Raw genomic sequence first — 12755 nt, 5'->3', positions numbered from 1 at the left:
GTAGAAAAACCTAGTGATACTATCCCGACCTCGTAAGTATTTGATCTTACATTTAATTACTTTCAAAAAAAAATAATATGTACCAAATTCTGATTTTAATATATGTTTAAATTATAAATAATATTAATAATACAGAGATATACAATAAGTAATACTAAAGTATAAAATTTGTACTAACTCGATATGTTATTGACTTACTAATCGTGGTATTTTATTTCTATTGACTTCCTCTTCCAGTATGGGTAACCACATCCTACTGCATTCTACCGAGGAATTTGCGACACAATTAGTTTCATTTAGCATAATTAAAGCCGCTTCTTTGATTTTTCTCTTTTTACTATCTGATTCTTTCAGGACTATACTTAAATCTCTCCACTGAACTCTACTTTCATTATCCCATGCGTGTTGACATATTTGAGATCTATCAAATTCTCTATTTTTAATATAAGACTGATTTTCACTTATTTTTACGTTAAATGTTCTTGATGTTTCACCTAAATAAAATTGTTCGCATTGACAAAGTATTATATAAATGCAATTCTTTGTTCTCTCTTTTTCATTGTTAGGTTTAGTTTTAGATAGAATACATCTCAAAGTGTTTGTTGTTTGCAATGTTGTTGAAATGTTGAATTTATTTCCTATTGTTTTAAGTTTCTCGGATAGTCCTTTTATATATGGTGTGATATTTCCCGTTCTAAGTTGTTCTGTTCCATTCGATCCAATCTTGACAATTCCTTATTTATAAACGATAAAGGATAATCATTTTTTAATAAAACAGATGTTAAGAATTGTTTTTCTTCTAAAAATGAATTTTCGTTAGAACAAGTAATTTTGGCTCTATCATATAAGGATTTAATGATTCCCTTTTTAGCGTTGATGTTGTGATTTGATTTGTAATTGAGATATCTGTTGGTGTGTGTTGGTTTTCTATATACTCGTGTCTCATATCCAGTATCCTTCTTTGACACTAAAACATCGAGGAAAGGCAAAGTGTTATTGTATTCCTTTTCCATTGTAAATTTTATTGTCGCTTCTTGATCGTTTATAATAAGCCCCTAAACTATGTACTTTTCGATTCACCTGGTAAATACACGTGCAGGGATAATGCCTGCCAGGTCATGGTTTTTAGCCTTGGTGTGCTATGAATTATCACTATAGAAATTTCTAGCCTTACAGGAAGACCGTTAGTCGGAGGGTTCACTAGCTCTTAGACTATAGGAACTTTCTTTCGGACCTTTTTCCTAGACGAATGAAAGCAGATAATGACTGCATATTGTAGAGTCCTTTTCGCTTTCTTTATTCGTCGTCTCTTGTCTTAAAAATTGTAAAAGTCAGAGATTGTTACCAGAAAGGGGTTCCAATAAGAAAAGTTACAGATTTAAATAGTTAAGATTTAAATAGTTATGTACTATTTTAATTTTTATTTTAATAGTGAATTTATCTGGTACTTTTCTCTTTTCGATCCTTTTTGTTCTTCTGTACACCAATCGTTAAGTGACTTTCTCCCTGTACAGTCCCTGAATAATAGAATAAACCTCTCTTACAGTTATTGTAGCAATTTTCCTCAATTAGGGTTGTTTCTTCCAAAAACAACTGCATGCAGTAGCTTCCAGCGGTCGCAGCTTTTCGTAGGGCACGTAAATGTGTCTTTTTTGCAACTAATAGAACATCCAGCGGGCACTGATAAAGGCGGAAAACCAATAATATCGGCAGTAAAAGCGAGATAGCAGCAGGACACGTCCTGCTTTTAGTACGAATATCATCTTTTACGACTGAGTTTTACGGTTTATCTTGTATTCAGGTATTTCGGAAGGTTTTCATTACTATTTTTGTTACAATTGAAACTTTTTCTTTACGGTTTCTTTTTATATACAAGGTTTATCTACAATTAGGTACTTACTTATTTTACAGATTGGATATGAAAAATTATTACTCAACAATTACCTACACACACCAAAACTTACATGGAATCATCTGATATTTCTTACTATGTTGTGCGAATTTAAAAAAACGAACACACGAAATCAAACAATATTTATTTTAAAGCAATTTAATAACAAATACATAACAATTAAGTAAAACAATAAAGTATTTAACAAACAAATTGAAAGTAATTGTTTTAAAGTCAATAGCATATAAAATTTCAGTGTAAAACTAATAATGTTTAAATTGTTTTTATTAATTTTTTGAAGTTATACTTCTTTAGGCGCGATTGAGAGTAAAATTTCATAATTTTGCGCGCATGCGCATACAGACAGTATGTACTTAGTTGGAATGAATTGTTCAGAATTAAAAAACGGCTCCGAACTCTGGAGAGGAAACAGATAAGAGGTAGAGCATTCGACTAGAGATCGAGAGGTCGCGGGTTCAAATCCCGGAAGATTCACGTTTTTTTTTTAATATTTGGTAGTTTTAATAAAAATTTTTTGAAAGTGGTAGGTAAGAAAGTTAGTTTAATATTTAAATAAATTGCAAATATAAAAAGTTAAGTATATTTATTTCGTTGAAATTATATAATCGAAGTATAACTTCTTACGTGCGTACAAAGTACACACACATATTTTTTTTGTATTTTGTGGTAGTCAGTGTTATCACCTCTAGTCCTTATGCAAGCTTCAGTTTGCGTGAGCACGCTCCTAATCAAATTATCAACATTTTGTTGTGGTAGGTTGCCCCATCGTTTAAGAGCAGCTTGTACTAGCCATCCGGTGTTTTGTGGATTATCCCAGCAAGCTCTAATTTTTCTTTTAAGCATATCCCACAAATACTTATACGATTAAGCTCGAGTGAGCAAGCAGGCCACTCCAGACAAGGGATACCTTCTGCTTCAATGATGTCTCTAGTCACTCTAATGGTATGTGGAGGTCCAGTATCATGCAATAAAATAAAATTTTTTCCTGTTTAACCTCTACAGAGCCTAACTACAGGTTATCAACATACCCGTGAGTTGTAATAGTTGATTGGATCAAAATTAAAGGAGTTTTTTTACGGATCACAATTCCTCTCTAGAACATTACACTTCCCCTTGTATATTTGTGAACAGATCTGACAGTTTTCGTTCTTGCTTTTGTCTTCCTCGACCTCTAAGTACACGATTTCGTGGGTCATCTGATTTTACACATATCCTGACTTTTTTTGAAAATAGTACATTTTGTCAATGTTGCAGTTTTGGTGGTGAAGACACCAATTTAAGCGATCAATCTTGTGCTGCCTGGATAACTCGGGAACCCATAACTATCTCCTGCCGTATACTTCTTGGTGGAACTCTTCTTCTTATCGTTTCAACTGAAGCAGTTAAATCTGCACCTTCCAAAAGCTGCCTTTGGAGCTGCAGGTAAGAAATGGTTGGGTGTCTTTCAACTGATTGGACAATTAAACGACCGTGGAGAGCCGTTATTACTTTTGGCGATTTTCCCTTGCTTTATTTTCGAGTTTTCCTAGTTCCTTTTATCTAGCATAGGTTTTGGACAGAACATCCTGTATTACGCGTAGCTCTACAGCTATGTCCCTCTGAGAACATTACTTTCTCCACAAGACCAATAATCTTTCCTCGTTGTAAGTTCTATAACCCCACATGAGGCATATTTTCGTTTTTGGACGCAAAAGTTAGTTTATTTATTTTCGTTCAACTTCCAACTCAAGCAAATAATCTATACCGTACCGGGATGTACTATCCGATTGTCTCACATATTTGTTTATTTTCAATAACAACCTTTATTATTCGCAACAATAACAAGTTTTTTCAAAAGAAATAAAAATATTACTTTGATATACATAGTGATTCCATATAAGTTTGGGTCTGTGTATTTACTCTACAAGGTCTAAAGTCTAAATAATAATCCAATACCGGCAAATACAGGGTGGTAGGACACGAAAACGAAACAGTCACAATGTGTCGTAAGAATAAAAATAAGAATGTAGTTTATACTCAAAATGTTGGAGTATATACTTCATCTACTCTTATGTACCTACTGTGAGTGGAAACTCACCACATCAAAATATTTTAATTCATATGAAATTTTTAATTTAATTATTCTTGTACTCTTTTAGGTATTCACCACTGGGTGAATACTGACTGTGTCGCTTTCTTAACACTCATACAGTATGGTGCAAATGTCTGGAATAAATTCGTTATTTCGTAAACTGAAGACTTAAAGGAAAAATCCCAAAACAGGCCGATTTTTGTTATTAAATTACGATATTTTGGCATATATATCATACGAGTGACGTCATCCATATGGGCATGATGACGTAATTGACGATTTTTTAAATAGGAATAGGGGTCGTGTGCTAGCTCATTTGAAAGGTTATTCAATTCTCTATTCAGTAATATAAACATTAATATAATTATTTGTACAGGGTATCCAAAAAGGTTTTTTAAATTAATTTAATTGACAAAAAAAAGAAGAATAATATGTAATTTTTTAATTCAAAATACATTTTACCCTTATCAGAAAACAGAAAAAAATGTTTATTTGATAAATAAAAATTGCTTTTTACTTAAATTAAATGTTCAAACCGTCTCCCGCCAACCAGTTGCTTCATGGAAGTTTGAATTCATGTAACTTAAGCAAAAACCAATGCTTATTTTTTCAAATAAACATTTTTTTCTGTTTTCTGACAACGGTAAGATATATTTTGAATAAAAAACTTACATATTATTCTTCTTTTTTTTTGCTAATTAATTTAATTTAAAATTTTTTTTTGATACCCTGTACAAATAATTATGTTAATGTTTATATTATTGAATAGAGAATTGAATAACCTTTAAAATGAGCTAGGACACGATCCCTATTCCCATTTAAAAAAATCATCGATTACGTCATCACGCCCATATGGATGACGTCAGTCGTATGATATATATGCCAAAATATCGTAATTTAAAAGTAAAAATCGACCTGTTTCGGGATTTTTCCTTAAAGCCAACAGTTTACGAAATAACGAATTTATTCCAGACATTAGCACCATACTGTATGTATTGTATCATTTTGTATAAAATAGATCGCAATAAAATGTATGTCAAAATTTTTGGTTAAAGGAGGATACATTTTTCTGGTATATTCGCTTATTTTACTTTCATTCATAAGCCATGGTAACAATTAACCCAATATTTTTTAATGACAATGGGAATCAAATGATATCGTTTAAAGATTTCCTCTAGATTAGTTTTTACATTTTTTAATCTGGTCAGTTTGTCTAGCAATGTGTCTGCGAAGCTCCATTTGAGTCTGGCAATTTGTTTTGCGATATCTTCGGTTTTTTTACTTTTGACCTTATCCATTTAGTGCTATTTTTATCTGGTAGTCGTATACCAAACATTGCCCTTTCGGTTATGACTAGTTTGTTTATATTTGCCTTGGATAGGGTCCAGATTCGGTATCCATAATAAGTCATGATAAGAAGGATGCACTGGTTGAACACTTTGCTCCTCAAGTATTGAGGTATTTTACGGTTCTTAAGTACTCCACTTAGTTTTTCAAATCTTGTTCATGCTAGCCTTGCTCTTCTTCTGCACTTTGGTTTTTTTGTCAAGTTTTAGAATGTGCCTACTTGTGGAATGTGGCTAGAGATATGGCTTGTTGCAACTCATTCTTCAAGGCAATGTATTGGGAAAGAGAGGACCAGGGTAGAAAAATATCTTGGCTTCAACACATAGACAACAGGACTATTTCGAATATCAGCACGCAAAGTTAGGATAGCCATGCTGATCGCTAACAACGTCCGGAACGGATAGGTATTGTAAGAAGAAAAGGAACTATTATTGCGCACCATTTCGTGCTGATTTAAGGCTATGGGTACATAATTCGCAAATATTTTACGTGTATCCCTACTTTTTCTGTCTTTACACGGCAAATTACGTGTAGTAAAATTCACACTGGTATGGATATGTAAACATTACTAGAATGTCATTCTACTTGAAAATGTCATCATCAATTTAAAGAGATGGGTTTTGAATGTTCTTGGATAACTGTTATTTTTATAATTGCAAATTATTAATTCAGTTAATAAATGTGATAATTTTTTCATTAACTATGTATTCAGTGATTGTAATAATTTATTTGTACAACAAAGACTAATACTCAATCAAGAAAAGAGGCAAAGTGTTAAAGTGATTTTTTAATAATATATTGTTATGGAACGCTTACAATTTTGGACAACTTTAACAACAAAATACTTGGATCACAGAATATATTATCCTGATGTATTTTCTGCTTGGATCTTCCACAAATAATACACAATAAATAACTTTTTATTAAGTTCACGTCTTAAATCAATTATTTATCAAATACACTATATATCAATAATATTTAATCAATAACTCAACATATTGTCCTTTTCATGATCATTTTTCTGTGCGTAACAAATGATAGGAAAAAGGGTAAGTCCGTGATAATACACATTTATGACATTTATTCTAACATGACATTTTAGTTAAATCTGACAGTTGTCGCATTTTATTTTCAATTTGGAATAAAAACAAATCAAATGTGTTTCTTGTATTTATAAAATGGTATATTCTTTGATTTGTATAGTCTTATAAATTATACAGATTATATTTGTAATATTATTATCTAATTAAAAAAAATTATTTTTTTATTATGGCGCCATCTATCGACAACTAGAATAACTAGAATAAATGTTATAAAAATGTCACCGACGAAATGTAATCACCGACGTGCCTTTTTTTCTGTCACATACAATTTTATGCGTTAGAAAGAAATCGAAAAACTGTGACGCACTGAACGATGATCATGAGAAATACTGTATTCCCGAAGCAATGTCAAATATTTAAAATTGTCACTGATTGACAATATATGCTGACAATATTATATTCGGCTGAGTGCGTTGTAAGACAAAGATAGATTTGGAAAATATTACAACGGCATTGTGTTCATTTTTTTCGAATCCTGAAAAAATCAATAAATATTTTTGAAAAATTTAAACGCAGAATGAAAGACTAAATTATTACCGAGGGCCGAAAGTCCCTTAGAATAAATAAAAAGTTTATTTTGAATGGTATATTTGAAATTAAAAATCACATTAAATTTTCTCTTAGTTTTTCACCCCTGTAACTTATTAAAATAAACATTATAGAAACTCTCAGGGACTTTCGGCCCTCGCTAATAGCGTAATCTTTCATTCTACGTTTAAATTTTTCAAAAATACTTATTAGTTTTCTCAGGATTCGAAAAAAATGAATCCCCATTTGAATAGCATTGCAGCCGAAAATATGTACCGATCCTCTTAATTAAATGTGTAGTCTATTTTTAATTTTACATTTCAATTGCATTTATTAGTACGTATATTAAAATAAATTCATTCATTTGTATTTGTATTAGTAGCATCCTTGAGTCACTTCTTTTGTAAATGTTTCTACATTGCTTCTAGTGATGGGTAGTAGGTAATCTTCTGTTAAAATCTTTGTTATTTAGCAGGTTTTTTATCCTGAAATGCATACAGAATATGTTTCGGGCTCTATTATTTCCGGATTTTAGGATTTGTTTTTGGATGTTTACGTTTGAGTTGGAGTAATAATTTAATAGTTATTTATGATATAAGTGTTAAAAGTACAATTTTAAGGCACGCATGTGAAAATTTGCAGAATGAGAGAAGCGAATTCTGCAATTCACATGAGTGCCTTAAAAATGTACTTTTTAACACGTATATAATACTATATTTTTTCTACAAACGTTATAAATTTATAAAATACAATATTTTTGTTAATTGCTGAAACCATACAACCTATGACCCGTAAAAGGTAGAACTGGTTGTCTACACTCGAGGGGAATGTCTAAAAATTCTTAGCGAAAATATTATACCGTTACATAAACTTGTTTTTTTCTACAAACCTGTTAAAAATGCAATAATACAGTTTAAATTAAATTTTAAAAAACCTTTTAAACCACCTTTTTCAAATTGCGCAAGATGTACTATTAATATTAATGTTAATAAATGAAATATAAATATTTTGACGTATCACAATTTGACAATTCATTTTTAACTGCAGTGCCTTAAAAATTTTAAAGCACTAGTGCTTTAAGGTAGCATTTTTAACGTTTCTATGGAGTGCTAAAAATTGCATTTTTAACACGGTTATAGAAAAATTATATTTAAGTATAACATCTGAAAAAAAACCTAATTTTAGAGGAACTATTGGTTCTAAGTTTAGAATGGTTCTAATATTTTCAAGACACTTCATCAACAATTTAATACAAATAAGGATGGAAAAAAAGTATTCGAAAGATCGACATAATATGATATTACTATACTCTTCCGATGGTCAAAAAGCGAAAAAAGATTAATGTTATTTATCAAGAATGGCAACCATACTAGGTACTGTATAAGCATAAATAAAAATTAATTATATTTTCCATGTACCTAACTTCACATCTTACATCTATTACAGCACAATACTCTCCTGAAGAATGCGACTAATTTTGCCGCCCCTTCTCGACAGAGACAAGATGTAACAGAAAGCAATCGATACGTTTCTATCAGCCTGGTGATCCGTGACATTCCTGTAAATTTAGTGAGGATATTTGACATTCTTGCCGAGGAATCCTGATAGCGATATTGCGAATTGACCTTAGTGTATCTGTCTTACCCTACACCACAAAAAACTCAGGAACAAATACAATTTGGGGTAGATGGATTGTTTTATTGTCTAGTGGCTTCAATCCTGGCTAAGTTGATTGGTTGCTTCGAGAATTTTAGTTATATTTTTATGTCGTATCTCCCAAATTTTAAACACAGTTCTTTCTTATTGTTGTTAATTAAAATATTCTGAAACAAATATACAGTCGGAAAAATGAAAGAATACCCATGAACGAACATATAAAACACGGTGTATTTTCTTGTAACCGTGCCACAAAGAAAATTGCTCAGCGCAAGTACATGTAATAATAATTATTACATGTACTTGCGCTGGCCAATTTATTGTGTGACACGGTGACAGGAAAATACAGCGTGTTTTATAGGTTCGTTCATGGGTATTCTTTCATTTTTCCTACTGTATAGCATATAAAGTGTTGTCCAACGCAGTGTACAAAAGACTCCTCCCCTACGCCGTACAAATAGTGGGATGATAATATCAGTGCAGTTTTTGTCCTAATAAATCAACAATGGACCAGATATATACAGTGAGGCAGATCCTTGAAGCATTCCATCTTTTATCTGATCGAAAGATGGAATGCTGAAATACAAAACTGGAGACCGTGAACAGGAAGAAGAGGAAGAGAAAGACCTCAGATGCGATGGAAGGACGATATTGTAAAAGCTGCAGGAACTAACGGGAAAAACGCAGCCAAGGACAGACGGAAATGGAAAGATTTGGGGAAGGCCTATGTCCAAAGTTGGATAGAAATGGGCTAAAAGAAGAAGACAGAAGATCCCTGAAAAACCCCTAGAGTTCAGTGTCGACACCCACCACATATTTGTGGACTTCAAAGTCGCATACGACTCAGTTAATAGAGGTAAACTTATCATGGTAGAATTTCAAATACCGCTTCATCTTGTCCAATTAACTGAACTTACACTCACAGGAGCAGAGAGCATGGTAAAAATCCAAAACCATTTCTCAAGACCCTTCCATTGCAAAAATGGACTAAGACAGGGCGATGGACTATCGTGTCTCTTATTTAACCTGGAATTAGAAAAAATACCTGCGGATACGCAGATGAGATAGACATCACAAGTATGTCCACAGAATCTCTGACTGAAGCATTTAGGTCGTTAAGAACATCCGCACAGAGACTAAATATAAATGTTCAAAAGACCAAATATATGTGTTGAACTACATCAAGCAACCCGACACCTACAGGAATAATAATTGATGACCTAGAACTGGAAGGTGTCGACACCTTCATATACTTAGGCTTGCTGCTAACTAAAGATAACAATGTCAGTGAAGAAATTAAGAGAAGAACAGTGCTCGCCAATAAGTGTTGCTATGGCTTAAGAAGACAGATAGTTCCAAAAATACCTAGAAAAATTAAATTGACTGTCTACAAAATACTAATAAGATCAGTGCTAACATATGGTTTAGAAACTTGGTCAATTACACAGAATGACCAAGAACTGCTACAACGTTTTGAGCGAAAAAGCCTAACACGAATATATGGAGGCATAAAACAACAAGGTTTGCGGCGCAAGCGTTACAACTTGAGTTATATAGAAGTTCTGGAGAACCTGACGTTGTAAAATTTATTAAGGTAGCACGCCTTAGATGGATAGGTCATGTAGTCAGGCGAGAGAAAGATGCCATAGTCAGAAAACTTTTTGACAGAAGAGGGCCGATAGGACAACGAGCAAGAGGAAGACCGAGACTTAAATACCAAGACAACTTAGAAAATGTGTAAACATGTGAAAAATTAGAGCATGGAGAAGAGTTGCAAGAGACTGGGGCGAATGGAGGATTGTTCTGTAAAAGGTTTTGGCTCATAAAGAGCTATAACGCCACTGATGATGAAAACAAATATACAGTTAGAAGAATGGCTACGACATAGTATTCAAAGTAGTGGTTGTAAGATTAAGGAATGTAAATATATAAAATTATTTAAATAATTTCAGAGTTTGTGGACTGTATCATAGGTATGGTTCAAAATAATTATGAAAGGTAATTGAATGTTAAAAACATCGTATATAGGCCACCTATACTCCATCTAATTTACTTACCGTTGCACGTCATCCGCGTCATAGCCCGAGACGTCACATGATACCAACACTAAATATTTGGCGGTAGGTGTGTTCTTTTTTAGAATCACTTTGCCGAGTACACTTGCGTTACAGCCACTAGTCATATTTTATTATATACACGTAGAAATAATATTTAAAGATTTCCATTAATGTTAACTTAAAGAAATACACAATAATATGTTTCATTTAATTTGTATAAATGGATTATAAAGGTGATATTTTGGCATAAATTGGTAACATTTATTTGACAGTTGCGGTGATGACACTTCATATTTGTTTATATTCTTTACTATAAGTATTTGTTTCATTATATTTACTGTTTTTATTATGTACTTTAACGTAAGATTATAACTTAATTCTTGTTTTCTATTTCTAAAGTTTTTATTTATTTACATTGAATATTAATTTGTTTTGCTGTATAATCCACATTCGCAAAAATTGTGTGATGTTTTTGATTTAAAATGAATTCAAGAATTTTTTGTAATTGGGCAACAATGTCAACTTAGATCTCTAACTTAAATAATGACGTGCAACGGTAAGTAAATTAGACGGACTGTACTACGAAACGATAAAAACTCTTTGCTACATATCATAACGCAAGGAGGAGTAGAGGGGAAAAAGGCTTAGGAAGAAAGAAGAAATCTTGGCTGAGGAATATCAGAGATTGGACTAACCTCCAATACTAACAACAAGGACTAATAAAAGATAGGGAAGCGTTTAAAGAAGTCATAGCTAAATCAGGTTTATATAAAAACTTACCAATATTACTGGTATATACCTACACTTTGTTTAGAAAAATGAAGAAAAATTAAGAGGTACTGACCACCATAATAGCGAAATGACTCCAGATATGCCCTCCCACTACCATCCTACAAGGAAAAATATTTGGACATCGAGGCCCATGAAGAAGAATATCCTGGTTAAAGAAGCTCAGAACCTGGTTCAACACAACATCTGTGAAACTGTTCCGCGCTGCTGCAAATAAGATAAAGATAGCCATGATAATCGCCAACATTGTTTGTATATTGCTTTTGAAGTTATACTTCTTTACGGGCGTAATGACGGTGAAATTTTATATGGTAAAACCTAGCGACCGGGCTCATGCGCATTATAACTTTGTTCTGATTGGATGTTCAAATGACATGACAAAAATTATCCAATATGGCAGCTGTGGGACTGTGGTTTGGTTATAATGTATGCTTGTTGCGTTTTAAAATTTGTAGGAAGAGAAACAACAAACAAAAAGTTAGTTAATGGTTATACTGCCTTTTTAAATATTTTTTATATTATATTTTTGGACTTATTTACATAGAAGAGATGATTGTTGCATGCCAATGTGAAAGCTCATCAAACTGTGACTATAAATAGTATGCCTGCCGCAGATCTCGCTTATTCAAAGCTAAAGAATCTTTCACTGGTAAGTGTTTTATAAATAGTTGATCAAATTTTGTTATGATATTTGAACATAGCCACTTTGCACGGCGCAAGTGATTGCGAAATTTATTAGTCGTTATACGGGCTCCGATACCTACCTTGAACCTACCAAAATACATAAGTAGTATGTAATACTTTTATTTACATAATTTGATTACCATCAAAATGTCTATCAATATTCAACTAATATATTGTTTTCTTACTCTATGTTTTGTTGTATTTTTTCAATTCTAAATCATTTCAATTCAAAATCAAAATAATTTGATTTACATAAGTTAAAAATGTCAAAAGGTTAATCTGTTTAGTTAGACGATCTTCGCACATAATGACAAGCTGTCTCTGTGGCGAGCAAAAGTTTTAATGCGAGCGAATCCCAATACAACGCAAATACCAGCCGCGTGGTAAGTTGGTTCGAATCCCAATAGAAACTTTTATTTTTTTATTTTTTTTTTATACATTTTATGATTGTAAGTATATTTATTATATAATTTTATTTTCAGAAAATACGTATTTAGTTAAACAATTTTCCAACAATTAATGTTCAGAAATCATTTGTGGCATTTTTAATGTGTTTGTGTGTGTTTTATTTTTTTATTATTTTAATTTTTGGCACTGTTTTAATAAAA

The 12755-nt window shown here is 32.1% G+C and overlaps 1 protein-coding gene across 1 annotated transcript in view; it reads right to left on the bottom strand.

Moving 5' to 3' along the window:
- The window catches only part of LOC114328012 (disintegrin and metalloproteinase domain-containing protein 10-like), a gene marked incomplete in the record, with an annotated part of 957890 nt that overhangs the window by 553825 nt on the left and 391310 nt on the right, over window positions 1-12755 (bottom strand).

This window comes from Diabrotica virgifera, chromosome 1 (genome assembly GCF_917563875.1).
Source record: "Diabrotica virgifera virgifera chromosome 1, PGI_DIABVI_V3a".
Lineage (NCBI taxonomy): Eukaryota > Metazoa > Arthropoda > Insecta > Coleoptera > Chrysomelidae > Diabrotica > Diabrotica virgifera.
Note: the sequence above shows the minus strand (reverse complement) of the source record. Positions and strands in the feature narration are given on the sequence as shown.